The sequence below is a fragment of the Toxorhynchites rutilus genome, chromosome 3 (assembly GCF_029784135.1).
Source record: "Toxorhynchites rutilus septentrionalis strain SRP chromosome 3, ASM2978413v1, whole genome shotgun sequence".
NCBI lineage: Eukaryota > Metazoa > Arthropoda > Insecta > Diptera > Culicidae > Toxorhynchites > Toxorhynchites rutilus.
Window position 1 is genome coordinate 269,355,812 of NC_073746.1, and position 16,135 is coordinate 269,371,946.

At 38.6% G+C, this 16,135-nt stretch overlaps 1 protein-coding gene across 3 annotated transcripts in view; it reads left to right on the forward strand.

The window, feature by feature from the left end:
* The window catches only part of LOC129775195 (mucin-2), a 159,948-nt gene that overhangs the window by 73,111 nt on the left and 70,702 nt on the right, over nucleotides 1–16,135 (forward strand). The window contains exon 1 of one of the 3 annotated variants that reach the window (XM_055779580.1): nucleotides 10,268–10,561. The exons of the other annotated variants lie outside the window; for them this stretch is intronic. The gene's annotated coding sequence lies outside the window, so the exon portion shown is untranslated. Of the gene's footprint in view, nucleotides 1–10,267; nucleotides 10,562–16,135 lie in introns of those variants that run through there. 3 annotated transcript variants of the gene reach the window in all.

Sequence of the window (16,135 nt, forward strand, 5' to 3'; positions counted from 1 at the left end):
ATAAATTTTGATAATTTGTGGCACTGGGTGGAATGATGGTGCTGGGTGATATTTTAAAATCGTTTATGACCGAGTGCATGTACTGACATAAGGGAACAAATTGCGGCATATGGTCAGCTAGTGTGCTGTTCTTTCTATGGCAACAATCGGTTCTTATTAGGGTCACTTATTAGGCTAACTGTGGATGTCTAAAATTGATTATATTGTCTAGGGTATTCATCTTTCAAAAATATTTTAAATCGGAATGTAGCGTAACAAAACTTTTACCACTGAGAGATGAACACATTCCAAACAATATGCCATCAAAACTTTTTAGAACCGACCTATAGAAGCGTTTGAGTACAATGAGGTGTGCTTACAGATTCTAACTGAAGTATGCTACAACATTATTTCCTTTCTCCTGGCGACGGTAAGAACTAGGCTGTTGTGGTTTTTGACCAGTCTGAATCGTCGAAATTTGCATAATGACGATGGATTGTCACTACCAAGTGACATTCGGTATATTCTTTCATGCTAGAAATTTACAGTCCTTTCTTCCTTAAGGGGACCCCTGTCTGGAAGGTCGAAAAATAGTGAATATTCGTGATTTTTCTATTTCGGATGTTAGGAATAAAGTGAAGTGTCGGTTATTTTGGTTATTGTTTAAGGTATATTTGAAGGTGTATTTTCCATTTTTCGAGTGGACGAATAATGATTATTACGCTCTTGACAGCTGGATGCGTAGATGCTGTCTGAAAAACGGTACCTAGCTGGTGGTTCTGAGGCAACGGGGTGTCGCAGGACGAATTTCAATGAATATTTTGAAATTTTAAGGCGTTTTTGAAAATTCGAAAAATTGCCATAATGGCGGTCATTTTTATTAAAAAAGAGTTATTTTTCATGAAAATCGCTGTTTAGAAGCTTATAAAAAATCGAAAAAATTGAGATATCATGAAACGGCTATATAACGCTCTAGAAAGTTCATCTTTACATGCTGATAAAAATTTTCAGCCAAATCGGTCGAGAAGATCCTGAGATATCGATATCACTATCCCTTTTTTTGTTTTGTGCTTTTTGCTCAAATGAAGTTGCCTGCTTTCTGTGATTATGGGCAGGTATGGGCAGAATCGCATCGAAATTCGTTCAACAACACTCATTCACAGAAAAAACTCACCCTTCTATTCACCGTTCATGCCTCACTTTATTTGAGAAAGAAAACATTTGCTCATCTATTCTCAGAGAATTTTGCATTCCCTCATTTGCCTCTCGGAATGACTTTAGATGGTGAGAGAATGAAACATTTGCTTGAGCCAGCGAGTGTCTCTGTAAAATCATTCGTTTTTCACTCAAATAGCAATCATTGAAGCCTCGGTCGTGGCAGTAAAACATAGGTAGATAGTTGAAATCAAATTGTTTCATGTGCACCATTGCAATGACATTTTTTTTGTTCCTAGTATGAAACGATCTAAGCCAACGCAAAAGACCATATTAACGCAAGTTATTGATGAGTGGGAAGGTAGATTCATGTGCATTTGAATGCTGACAAGGAAAAGAGTACAAGGGAAAATAAAATCATACATACACGCAGATTGAGTCTATTTTGACTCACTCGTTATTTTGTTTCGTGCGATCCTTCCAATGGAGTATTCATGCATTGAATGTTGTTTTCCAATCTTTGTTTAGTTATGTTCACTCTCAGTCCCGAATGAAGATGGTCGGAGAGTGAAAAATGATTCATCGTGCAATCTCACGATTGCTTGCTGCATTCGTCTCGCCACGATTATTCCAAGCAGATACAATAGTGATTTATAATTAGGTGTGGAGAAATGAGCGAATGAGCTTTTTCATACTTGATTATGGGACAATTAACTTTGTAATTTTGGGGATGTGGTTAAGGAGTTTGTGTATGTGTGAGAATGCGTCTGTATATGTGTGAGTATCCTCACTCTTTACTATTCTCATACCCACAAAGGCAGCCTATGAATCGACTAACGGTGTGTAAACGTCATTTGCAAAAGCCTATTAACACGTTGACTGCCACGTCAGTCACCGGTGACTGACACCGAGTTTTCGCTCGGGTTGCGTCAGTCACCGGTGACTGACAGTAAAACATATGATAGGAAAGGTAACTAATACAAGCATATAAGCTTATAGGCATTCCCTTTCGAACAAAAATACCTTCCATTACGGTAAGAAACAATTTTCCATAGAGTCACTATAAAACCGTGGCACTCAACGTGTTAAAAGGTTCTGGTTGGTAATGTATGGAGACAAAAAGCCGTACAATTTTCTATGTCACCTTCGCGCGTGTAAAAGGGATGGTAACCCCCGGTGAGACTTCAAGAGATTTCTTGCTGTCACACTAGAATCTGTCGATAGGAAAGAATTCTAAGTTCATGGAGAGAAGCTACTAACGTTGCTACTAACTATAATACTGAATTTATAATGCTTTTACAGTCGGACTCCTTTTTTTATAGTTACACCTCATATTACCAGAGTTGTGAATAGCTGTGACACATTTTGGTATTCATTATCCTATAACGATTTCTCAGCGTCATGGAGCGTCATCTTAATATTCTTCTGATTCTCTATGTACATTATTTAAATTTTCATTAAGATTAACGACTTTCTTCCGAATATTTATTACAAAAGCTTCAGAAGAATACGTGCTCATTATCGAAACGTCGTCGCTTACCAGTCTGCGTTCATCAAATCATCTTCAACATCTGGAACATTTGGAAAACAAACATCGTATAGTGGAAGGCAGACATGCCGTCACATCCCTACCTCGTGCACATTTCTTCGTTTCGCACGTGTAACCTTGGCAGCGTCAATTTATTTCAACCTCTCCAGACGAGCCTTCAGCGTTACTTTCCCCATTCCGATTAGCGTTCTACGCAAATTCAATCTTATTTACCAAACCAAATAGGAGATGGTGCATGTTTTCGCTGAAATTGAAAGCACTGTGAACATGTGGCGTCATGTTCTGAATTTGCTTGTCATTCCCGAATGTTCTGCACTGATGAAATAAGCAGAGAAGATTTCTCGATGAGTACCACCAAATTCAACATTTTCCATATGCGGAGGCAAAGAGACTGGGGGAATCATATTTCACTATTAAAATCAGAGTTAATTGTAGCTTGGTGATAAATATGAAGGCTCATAACAGATTCCACGGATTGATGTTTGTATTGCTCGTCTCCAATCAGGAAGATAAATCACAACACCTAACTTGCGAAGAGAAGCTTATACTCCTCAAGAGAATAGCGCGGGGGTCGAAGTGGATAATGAAGTGTATGCCATCAATCTGAAGATGATGTGTCTAAGAATGACAACCTTTGCCCGTAGCAGCTTACAGTTTCACGCTGCGATGGAGAAGATCTGCTTTGTCGCTGCAGTTGGTGTCATGGAGACTAGCTTCTGTAAAACAACAATTATTCTAATGTGAAGGAGTTCGAGTAGCTCGAAAGATTGATTGATAAACCTGGAATGACCTGAAAGTTGATTAATTCGGAGTTCTGCGAAGATTTTTTTTTCTATTGAAATAAACAATACATTCATAGCATCCAAATCCACTAATGAATCGAGACCTTCCGTCGTTTTTTAAAGTGAAAATTGCGCATGCTTCTATCGTATCGTAATCCGCTGTTGTATTGCTAAATACCTGTCGCATCTGCTGACCCCTCATTTGGCGACCATTAAGTAATGCACTTGTGAAGAGTCGAACGATTGCCGTCAGCAGAGGTACTCATCGCCGCGAGGCTGATTATTTCTTTTCAGGCCAGTAGTCGAGATTTTATGAATGAGGATTTATTTAAACAAGCAATGTGTGTGCGACTGAGGTTTTCGTGGTTGAGTGTTTAGTTAGAGGTGACAGTGCTTAACACCATAAATTGTGGTGGGAGTTTGTTGTTCAGGCCGTAACTTTTTTTAAAGGAAAAGTATTTTTTCACCATGTTCTGATTAGAAGAAAAAGTGTAGGTCGAGAAGGTTAAGTTCCTCCATGGAACGTAGTGCTGCCATTGAAGATGAACAAGGAGATGCGCGTACAGATCGGGTAAAGATTTACATTGCCGCAAAATTGATGATTTTTGGCGAAGGACTAGTTTTTACTGATCGTTCACACAGTTGTCTTACGATTACGAATACGTTAGCGCCTTCTTCTGTTTATTTTGTCATTATTGTCAATTTATATTTCATGACTAATTGAATCTTGAGGTGTTTGTTTTACAGGGTATATTTAGCACCAGTAATGTAGGTCACATTATAATTATATGTTTTTCAATAGTATGCATTGGTCATTACCTTAGTTTTCTCTTCTATTTGTTCTCTGAGTTTTACGGTCACATCATTATCGTGAAAGATCCATTGTCCAGTCGCTAGAAGACTATATAGACTCCATTTTCAACTGAAGTTGTACATTATTAAAAATGTGTTCACATAGAAGATTTATAATAATGAATAATCTTGAAGATGATAATATGAGAAAACTTTTTTAAACTAGCGAATGGTGAAAATGGAGCTCAATATATTGATTTACAACCTTAAAAAACTGACTGAGTGGAACGACCGGCACAAAGTATGTTCGCTAGAATAGTAATGTTAGATACGAACTTCTACAGTTCTCTTGAATCTCTCCGAATCGCTCTGAACCCTTAATCGTGATAGTGAAATGTTTGCCATTCGTCTGCACCATCGTACAAATAAGTTTACCGTTTCTCCTGTATATACAATGCTTTGGTTTTCGTTGCATGCACGTAAGTTTTAATGCATATCATAATAGGCTGCGAGTAAAAGAAACCGATTTCCCTAGTTTGACAGTTGCACAATGGCGAAGTAGCAGTGTATTCGTGATTTGTTCCAAGCGCAAATGTTGCGAAAAGACATTTCAATCGCCGTGGTAGTGTCCCGGTGGATAGGGTCTTAGACAGAAAAAAGAAAAAAACTATCCGCGAAGGTGGCCACAGGTCGTCCGAAAATAGCTTGGATTCCGAGGGTTACCGCTGCCATTAAAATGTGATTCAAGCGAATCCAGTTCGTTGACGCAGAAAATAGCGAAGGAACACGGGATCAAGATGGGGCTCCGTGCCTCCCCTCAAACCGATCTCAGAAGTGGTTGCAGGAACACCTGCCGTTCTGGGCGAAGGATATGTGGCCGCCATCCAACCCCGCTCTTGATCCGCTGGATTACTCAGTATGGGTTGTCATGAAGCCCAAAGCCTGTTCTAAATGCCACCTGAGTACAGCAAGCCTCAGACAAACATTGACCCGTACCTGGAGAGAAATGGATCTAGGCTAAATTATTAGGACCTGCCATACGTTCCTGAGGCCTAAATTGCAGCAAATGAAAATTCGACGGATGATTAACATAGTATAAGACTCTCATAAACTTTTTGAATTTTCAAATAAAAAATAAACCGAAACCGTGATTCTTGAGAATTGTCCTAATTTTGACATACAACAAAAGCGAAAAACTCGCAGTTTGGGATTCGTCGATTACGTTCCGGTAATTGTCATGTAAAAGAGCAGTGTTCGGATAATCATCGAAAATGTTAACACGTTAAGGACCGAACGTTTTGAAGCAAACTTGAACGCTTCATTTGTTTGGATTCCACGAATGAGATCGTTTCCGTCGATGTGGATGGGGCGAAGGCGAGCCATCGGTAGGCCTTCTTTGCAAACCAAGAATTCAACCTTCAAGTGTAGAAAACACGGGTTATTTCGTAATCCATCCATAACAGACGGAACGCGAAACACGAGAAATCTCGTGAGCGGTCCGCAATGTGTTAATAAAATAATAGAAGTCGATGATTGCGAACGTCATGCCAGTATTATTTGGATTGCCCAGGAGTTAGCACTAAACCTACCGATGTATACCTATTCCTACCACAATTGGTCAAGTGACCTTTTATGAATAGTTAGTAGAAATTGACTCGATTTATATAGTTTTGTTGAGAATCGTGGCATACCATATTTCTCCAGTACACTCAGGTTTTTTTACGCGGTTTTTTTATGTGGATTTTCCAATTACCGCGTTTTCTACGGGGATTTTCCAATCAACACGGTTTTTTATTACGCGGGATCCGCGTAGAAAAAGACCAGTGCAATATCACATCTCTCCCTCAGCTCACATTTATCTTTTATGTTCCATCAGAGCATACTACGGTTATTAGTGCTTGTAACGGAGTTTAGCGGTTATGAAGAAAATTAGTGCGGTACCTTATCACGATTCTTACGTGGATTTTAGGTGTTGGGTAACGGGGAGCTCACCGGGCGGTACAACGGGACGGGGGTTTCACGGGCAGCGATTCGTGAATGTTTTTCCCTGTCCACTTAGCTCTGGACGTTCCAACAGTGGTACTGCACGTGCATTGGTAGTAGAGTATATACAAATCACAAGGGAATCTTCTAGCAACATCAGATGACCAGGAAAACCGTGTAACCAACCAGTAACCAACGAAATTGCAGGAAAATACTATGAGCTTTCGGAAGCGAGCAACACTCAACTTTTTACTTTCGTTCAACGTAATGATAATCCCATTTGATATCTATCATCAGGTGACATGGTTTTTTTAAGCGGATTTTCCAATTAAAGCGTTTTTTTACGCGGATTTTCGAATTAACGCCGTTTTTTTACGCGGATTTTCCAATTAACGCGGTTTTTTTCTACGAGGTACGTATCACCCGCGTAAAAAAACCTGGGTGTATATTTCGACATTTTTACGTAAAAATTATTAGCGAAATAATGAAATGATAGTTTTTGACACGCAAAATAACACTGTAGCATTGTATGGTTACTGTTAGTCAGCAATACAATTAATCCTAATCATTCACTATTCATTCACATACAGGGTCTTTCAGATTAAATGCTCACGCAAAAAATCGAATAGCACAACCTTTGGCCCGTGTATCTGTAAAGAGTGTGTGTATGTATTGCCGCGACTAAGTAAAAGTTTATAGATCGGATAGGAGGGATATGAAACAGGGACACAACGAAGGAAACATCATTAAACGTTGACATCGGCGTTTCTGAGGAACAGGTATAGATGAAGCAGAAGATCAGGATCACGGCTACCTAAGATATCCCGGACGGGGATATCCGATTGTCTGCCTTGTGCTCTCAGTGCTCTAGAGAGCTGAGAGCGAGCAGCATGGAACCGGATACACGACCAGACAACATACTCGATGTCGTGGTAGCCATCGCCAAAATCACAAAGATTGTTTGCTGCGAGCCCAATGCGATAGAGATGCGCGTTTAGGTTGTAGTGATTGGACATGAGCCGAGATATCACGCGAATGAAATCACGACCTACATTCAATTCCTTAAACCAAGCACTCGTCGAAACCTTAGGGATAATCGTGTGTAACCAACGACCGAACTCATTTTCACTCCACATGCGCTGCCAACTAACGAGTGTGTCCTGACGAAGAATGTGAAAAAATTCATTATAGGCAATTTGCCTTTCAAAAAGTGTGCCTTCCGAAGCGCCCACCTTAGCTAGCGAGTCCGCTTATTCATTCCCCGGAATCGAGCAATGAGAGGGAACCCATGCTAAGGTAATCTTGAATAATTTTTCGACCAAAACACTCAGTAGATGTCTTATTCTTGTTAGGAAATAAGATGAGCGTTTATCAACTTTCATTGAGCGGATTGCCTCTATTGAGCTGAGACTGTCTGAAAAAATAAAATAATGGTCGATGGGCAGTGTTTCAATGATCCCTAGAGCATAGTATATCGCACCCATTTCTGCGACATACATGGAACAAGGATCTTTGAGTTTGAAAGAGGCACTGGAATTTTCATTGAAGATGCCGAAGCCAGTGGACCCGTTTATGTATGAACCGTCAGTAAAGAACATTTTATCAGATCCAACTTTCCCATATTTTTCCGAAAATATCGACGGAATAACATTGTAGCTTAGGTGATCTGGTATTCCATGGATTTTTTGTCGCATGGACAGATCAAAAATGACAGAGGAATTGCAAAAGTATGGGAAGCAAACTTGGTTGGAGATGCCTGGTGAAGGGTGCACGTCGTGAGTAAGGTACTCATGGTATAAAGACATAAAACTTGACTGAGGAGTCAGTTGGAGTAGATTTTCGAAGTTATCAATCACCAATGGATTCATGATCTTGCAACGGATGAGAAATCTGTAGGATAATTCTGTGAACCGAAGAGTAAGCGGGGGTACTCCTGTCAAAACTTCGAGACTCATCGTATGTGTCGAATGCAAACACCCCATGGCTATACGCAGGCAACGATATTGTATTCTCTCCAGCTTGAGAATATGAATCCTGGCAGCTGATCGGAAGCAAAAACTGCCATATTCTAACACTGACAATATCGTTGTTTTGTATAACTGAATGAGGTCTCCTGGATGGGCACCCCTACACATTGCTACACATTGATTCATAATCTAGTAGCACACGAGCAGGATACTCTTTGCCATTCTAGTTTATGACAAGGAGTGGATTAAATATTCGAGGTGGCAGCTCCGTGTAGAAATCTGAAATCTGAAATGTGAAATCTGAAATCTGAAATCTGAAATCTGAAATCTGAAATCTGAAATCTGAAATTTGAAATCTGAAATCTGAAATCTGAAATCTGAAATCTGAAATCTGAAATCTGAAATCTGAAATCTGAAATCTGAAATCTGAAATCTGAAATCTGAAATCTGAAATCTGAAATCTGAAATCTGAAATCTGAAATCTGAAATCTGAAATCTGAAATCTGAAATCTGAAATCTGAAATCTGAAATCTGAAATCTGAAATCTGAAATCTGAAATCTGAAATCTGAAATCTGAAATCTGAAATCTGAAATCTGAAATCTGAAATCTGAAATCTGAAATCTGAAATCTGAAATCTGAAATCTGAAATCTGAAATCTGAAATCTGAAATCTGAAATCTGAAATCTGAAATCTGAAATCTGAAATCTGAAATCTGAAATCTGAAATCTGAAATCTGAAATCTGAAATCTGAAATCTGAAATCTGAAATCTGAAATCTGAAATCTGAAATCTGAAATCTGAAATCTGAAATCTGAAATCTGAAATCTGAAATCTGAAATCTGAAATCTGAAATCTGAAATCTGAAATCTGAAATCTGAAATCTGAAATCTGAAATCTGAAATCTGAAATCTGAAATCTGAAATCTGAAATCTGAAATCTGAAATCTGAAATCTGAAATCTGAAATCTGAAATCTGAAATCTGAAATCTGAAATCTGAAATCTGAAATCTGAAATCTGAAATCTGAAATCTGAAATCTGAAATCTGAAATCTGAAATCTGAAATCTGAAATCTGAAATCTGAAATCTGAAATCTGAAATCTGAAATCTGAAATCTGAAATCTGAAATCTGAAATCTGAAATCTGAAATCTGAAATCTGAAATCTGAAATCTGAAATCTGAAATCTGAAATCTGAAATCTGAAATCTGAAATCTGAAATCTGAAATCTGAAATCTGAATCTACCGAATCTACTCAATATGGTACACTAATAGCTGTGCATATAAAAACTACTGAAAAAAAATTCACATTTAAAATATCAGTGTCGACGCAAAGTTCTACAATTCTACAGCCGATGGGAACTAGAAACATGGAAATATGCTGTATTATAGATAGATATAAGGTGTTATAGATAAATATTTTGATGAAATAAACGATCGTAATTATCTCAGATTTTAAATACAATATTTTAGTGTCGAAATTCCACGAGCACAGGCTGTATCAATCATCTTCAATTATACTCTGCCTATTTATTTTGAAGCCGATTATTCAATAATAAAGAGCTGATGAACTCACGACAAATTTTAACACCTGTATTGTTCGTATCAGGTCTATCGGTGGGAACCTTTGCGATGCGCGCCAAAACGCCACAACTGCCTCACGGAACACGTGCTTCTCTCGCGTTTCTGATGGATGCTTCACCAGTGAGTGAAATACGCCATACTTTCGCTCTCACTTCGTGTGTTTGCTTTGCTGAGTATCGTCGCGTTCTTGCTGATCAGCCGGCTTGACTTGCGCGAAGAGATAACTTTTGGCGCGGTCCAACGAGAGTGAGAGTTGTGTGCTTATGGCCACATGCGGCCGCATCTCAGTTTGGGCGTCGAGAATGAGAGATCGCTGCCGTGCCAACCCCGGCTAGGATCCACTCTGAAGATGTTACTGGTTGTGCAGCATGAATGGGGGGAGTCTGGCCGGAGTACACAGATCACCTTTGGGGTGCGCATCGAAATGGAAAAAAGGTATTTAAGTTATGTCAGCGGATTCAAGCCTTCCAGTTGTCACACGGACTCGGGTACTCGGGTAATTTTGTCGTTTTTGAGCGTTGCTTCGAGTGAAGTGCGTCGTTTTCCTGAAGAAAAAAGGATCCTTGAGGGTTCGAATAGGAGCTTTGAATCGAATCTGGCGATTTGTTTTGTATGAGACTGTGACATTTTCCTGTGTGAAACCGTGTGAAAATCTACCCCCAGAATAACAAACGCCTGAGGAAAGCGCATGATTCATGGACCAGGCAAAACAGACAGTGTGAGAAGTGAAGACTGAATTTGATTTATTTGCCATCGGGAGTTTGAAACGTAAAATGTGAGTGATTGAATGTTGTTTATTTCACTTGATATATTTTTTGATGCAAGGATGTCGTCAGTTGTGAAAGGACTGTTATGTAATAATGACTGTTATTAATATTTGTTTGAATTAATTTCGTGCTTCTTGGGGTGACGGAGTATGTTTGTGAACACCAGTTGCGATATTTGTTTATTACTTTCGGACATGCAATAAGCATGATATCTTAAATCAGTTGTATAGCTCTGCAAAAAAGATATCTGTGACATGTTGAAATTTATGTTATGATCAGCAGAAGACAAATAAAGGATCACTATGTTAATTACTAGAATAAGATGAGAATATCAATGATTTTTTGAATATTCAAATAATACACACTCGTCAAAAAATTAAAGGAACATAGTGCGAAGTACAGATGTACATCATTTTAAAGCTTCAGCTTTCAGGTATTAGAATATTTTACATCCATATTTTTATCTTGATTTGTGTGTAGGTTTAGTGGGCAACAATATCGGGGAGAAATAGAAAAACCTTTTTTTTCTATTTTTTACAAAGATTTTGTGGACTAACACAATTTTTTGCTAACCAACTCAATAGCAAATCAAAATAACCTTATCAATCGACTTTCATTTGGTTCCTTGAACGTTCCTTTAGGACCTTTCCTTACAGAGATATTTCTGGTTGAATAAAAATTACTTCTTCGTCTTTGGTGATGAATAATTCAATAAGTAATGATCACCCCGCAAATCGAAGGGTAGAGTTTGAAACTCCAATAAGTTCTGTATAAAGTTAAATTATTGTTTTGGCGAAAAAAAAATTTTTTCGCATCGATTTCAAAAAGAGTGCCGAGAACAGGTGTTTTGTAGTGTTTTAGAAAATCATTTGTAATTTAGCAAATATTTCAGTAAGTTCAAATGTTTGCAGGCAAATTGTTAACCTAGTATATCCCCAAAACACTTGTGAACGTTTCATATTGATAGGTTCAGTCGTGTTCTTTACCCGATTTATCAAAGTTTGAAGGAAATTAGAGGAGCTTTTAATCGCAAATCGTACCATAAGTACAAAATGCTACGTGACTCTAAGAATGAACTGAAATGTTTGCAAAATTACAGATGATTTTCTAAAACACTACAAAACATCTGTTTTTGGCACTTTTTCGAAATCGATGCGAAAAATTATTTTTTTCGTCAAAATAATAATTTAACTTTGTACAGAATTTATCAGAGTTTTCAAAACTGCTTTTCGATTTGGGGGCGATCATTAATTATTGAATTATTCATCATCACAGTCGAAGGGGTAATTTTCATTGAAACAGAAATATCAGAAACATAGTGTAACAGAAGTTCATCGATTACTTGAACAGAGTTATAACGATGAAGTAAAAATGCTATGAACGATTGAAAAATGATAACTCCGAGAAACTTTCGGAGGATGATTCACTAGCTCAGTTCAAACGTTAGAAGAAGTTAGAATCGAGCTGCACCCAAACTAGCGTTGGCAGAAAACATTTCATCAAATGCGCAAATAATGAGCTGTTTTAAAAGCTTAAAAATGGTTTGTATGTATGCGAGCAGACATCTGTTTCTGTTTTCTTTTCTCATTTCATTTGGGATTGAGCCAGAAAAAAAGTCCTTACGACGTCAACGGGGATTGAACTAAAGCCGACTGGAATGCAAAGCTATTTCACACGACCACGCTATCCGTATAGCTGCCAGTGCTGTTATATAGAAGCGAGATAATATTACACCTCATCATAAAATGAAGTAAATTGTGAGGATCTTCCTCACCCGTCGTATTCCTCAGACATTGTTCTCTCAGAATACTATTTGTTCTGGTTCATGACGTCAGTCCTTTTTGAAGGGTGGTTTCTATCTTATGAAGGCAAATGTAGTGAATATATTAAGCTTGATGTTTTAATGTATGATTGCGTTGAACAGGGTTGTAGAGGAGGAGAAATGAAAATCTGAAAGTTGAACATGTATGAAATTATGAAAGATTTCGAACGCTCACAGCTCGAGGATTTATTAAAGGATTGTAAAAATGTTTGCATCATTTTGGGTCAAATGATTGCTTTAAACTGGCCTTTTTCAAGGCTGTAGGCGAATGAACTGGGGAAATTGGAAGCCCCCGAATTTGCCTTAGAACGCATTCTCAGAATATGCTGCAAACAAGAATGCAGAGCTTGCACTGATGTACCAAAGTAAAGAATGAGAGTATTATTATAAATATCGAGAGAGAGAGAGAGAGAAAGAGAAGGAGAGGGTGAGAGATGGAGAGAGAGAGGGAGAGAGAAGGAGAAAAGAGAGAGAGAATAATAACAAAAAAAACAATAAATAAACTTTGTACAGAATTTGTCGGAGTTTTCGAAACTGCTTTTAGATGGGGGGCGATCATAACCTATTGAATGTTTCATCAACAAAGACGAAGGTGTAATTTTCATTCAAACAGAAATAACAGAAGAACCAACAGGAACGTCCAGAGAACCAAATGATAGGTGATAGATATTGGTAACCGGATGGGTTAGTCCAAAAAATCTTTGGAAAAAATACACACACAGAGAGAGAGAGAGAGAGAGAGAGAGAGAGAGAGAGAGAGAGAGAGAGAGAGAGAGAGAGAGAGAGAGAGAGAGAGAGAAGGTTGAGGTTGAGAAGTTTGAGGTTGAGAAGGTTGAGGTTGAGAAGGTTGAGGTTGAGGAGATTGGAAAAGTTGTTCGCACCCTAAATTAAAATATATCGTCGGATCGTATCGAATGTATCGGAATGCATTCACTTACCGCAGTGAATCCCGGGTTTTAACCCTTTCCACTAACAATTACCTCTTCCATGATATTCGCTGGGAAACCACGTTATGGAGCTGATCCCCTGGCTGCGAATATCATACTAACATTCCTTCTTTTCTCCTGATGCTTGCACGAACGTGGTCGGCGTCGTTATTGGAAACCAGGAAATTTACGGAAGCAACCTACATTTCTGAAACAAAAAGATTATTCCGCACAGTTTTGGCCGAACTCTGCCATCCTGCCATTACGAAACAACGGCAAATGCGCGGTATACCGCCAACAACGTGCAAATGGTACTCAATGATAGCACCCCATCAATACCCCAGGTCTCCTCCTCATCGTGAAATGTTGGGCCACCGTTCAGCGTGACCTTTTTCTTCAGTATGTGCTCCATAATGGACCAGTACTCCTCAATTGACCTTAGTTTCGGAGTATTTGCCGGATTCAGCTCCTCGAGCATCACTGCAGCACCACTTTGTGGTGGAATTTGGGTAATGCCATCTTGCCAAGTTCAGCCAGAATGGTAATCCACCTCATGCTTCTCCAGAAAAGACAGCAGTCTCTTCCGTAGACATTCCTCCTGATAAATTTGCTATTTCATGGTCTCAGGACAATTAATTTTCAAGGAATTTTGACTTCATTTTGATTTTACATTCTTCCGAGGTATAAAATTCCTGCTCCGTTCAAAAGTTTTGCTAACTTTCGATCAAATAGATCTGGGTTTTTGTTACGAGCTTGCAGGATTCATTAAGGAATGCATTAAGGGCAGCGGTTTTGATTTGTCCGGATTTTTCTTTTTAGCTTAAGGTGGAACCCCGGTCTGAAAGATCTGAAAAACCGATTTTTTTGCGTTTTTGGGAAGCTTATGCCCTCAGAAATGTTGTCCTAAAAGGATTTTGATATTTGATTTCGTTGGAAATTTACAACCAAAAGTATGAAGTCACATCAAGGGATATAGTATTGATGTACGAATTTTTAAATCTCATTTTCTCGAAACCATGTTTTTCAAAATGGTGGTATCTATATCTTAGGATCTACTTAGCCGATTTTGATGGGATTTTTTATAAGCATGCGAAAATGAATTATTTAAGGCGTTATATAGCCGTTTATTGATATCTAATTTTTTCGATTTTTCATGAGCTTCTCAAAAGCGAAAATGGAAAATAACTCATTTTTAACAAAAATGACCGTCATTTTGTCAATTTTTCGAATTTTTAAAAACCCCTATGTTACGCTTTAGGTATTGTACTAAAGTTTCAAAATATTCATTGAAATTCGTTCTGCGATACCTAGCTATTCTGAACCGATACCACCAGCAAGGTACCTATTTTCAGACAGCATCTACACATCCAGCTGTCAACACAGTAATAATCATTATTCGTGCACTCAAAAATGGAAAATACATTTTCAAATATACCTTAAACAATAACCAAAATACCCAAACGCTTCACTTTATTCCTTAAATAAAAAAAAATCTCGAGCATTCATTATTTTTCGACCTTTTAGGCAGGGGTTAAAGTCATCTAACAATATGTAATTAAAAGCATGATTTAGAAGCATGAAGTATGAGGAAAGAAACTGTGCAAATCAATCAAAGGATATCATCAGCATTGAAGGATTTTTTCTCTGTTGAATGAATTGAAACGTGAAATAAATACATTGAAAACTGCAAGAGATGAATATTCTTCATTTCCTTGCGGTCTTCTCTGCTTTAAAAAGATTGTTGGAAAGATATTTGCTTGATTAAAAACTAACGTATGATTCTCCAAAAAAAAGGTCTTCATTATGAATTCCCTACAATAATGGATTGTGATTGATTGTATCTTGTTCGTTAGAATTGCAAAAAAAAAAAGAGTTGTATCTACAATTAAGTTGATTTTCAAAGTTTCACATCCGGCATGTTGTTTCTGTCCATGCGAGTCCTGTTTCATTCAATCATCCACCACCTTTGACTGGTCAAAGTTATATCAAACTGCATCGCAAATTACACACTTTAATTTTCCTCCAGCCATGGAGCATAGGAGCGGGTCGTAAAATGAAGACCATTTTCGGTCCTTTTTTCCTATAACACTATGCACAAATCATCAGTTGCTTGCTTGAACCGATAGGTCACAAATGCTGTCTACCTTCGATACGCTAGCCCCAACCGAGACACTATCGCGATTATTCCGATATGTTAAGCCCACCAAAGTAACCGTCAAGTGATTCTACAGAGTGATCTTTTGTATTGCTCGTGCCGTCGATCGGTAATTATGGATATATAGATTTTTTTATGCCTCCACACCCGGATAGAGTGTGCTCGGTTCTCGGCAGATGACCGCACGCTTTCGGATTGAAAATGTCAAAGCTCGTAGCAATCTTGTGGTGTGATTTTACTTGCCGCGTTACGAAGCGGAATTCTAGAGGGTTGTTAATGGAAAAAATGTTTGAGAATTATTAGCAGATGTCGGAGAATCCTTTTTCGTTCCCAAGAATTGATGTGGATGGTGTCATACAAATAGATAAATAATAGCAAATAAACGTGACAATCCACGCATCTCTTGTTCGTTCGGCCGAAAGGCCGTGTCCACCCTAATGTCGCAGCAATGTTTTGTGTCTATTATAACGCTGCTGTTTGAACTAATCGTAGCTTAGCTAGCTTGGTAAGTGTCGACACTTAGCTGCAGCATCCGCGCCCATATCGATGCTGTTTAGCAGCATCAGGTAAGTTGGCCGCCGGGCCAAGCATAAAGCTGTCCGTGCGAACTTGACAAGTTATTCGGTGTACGTGCAGCCAATCCATGATGTTGGGCCAAGACGGTGGAGGGCAGGGACGG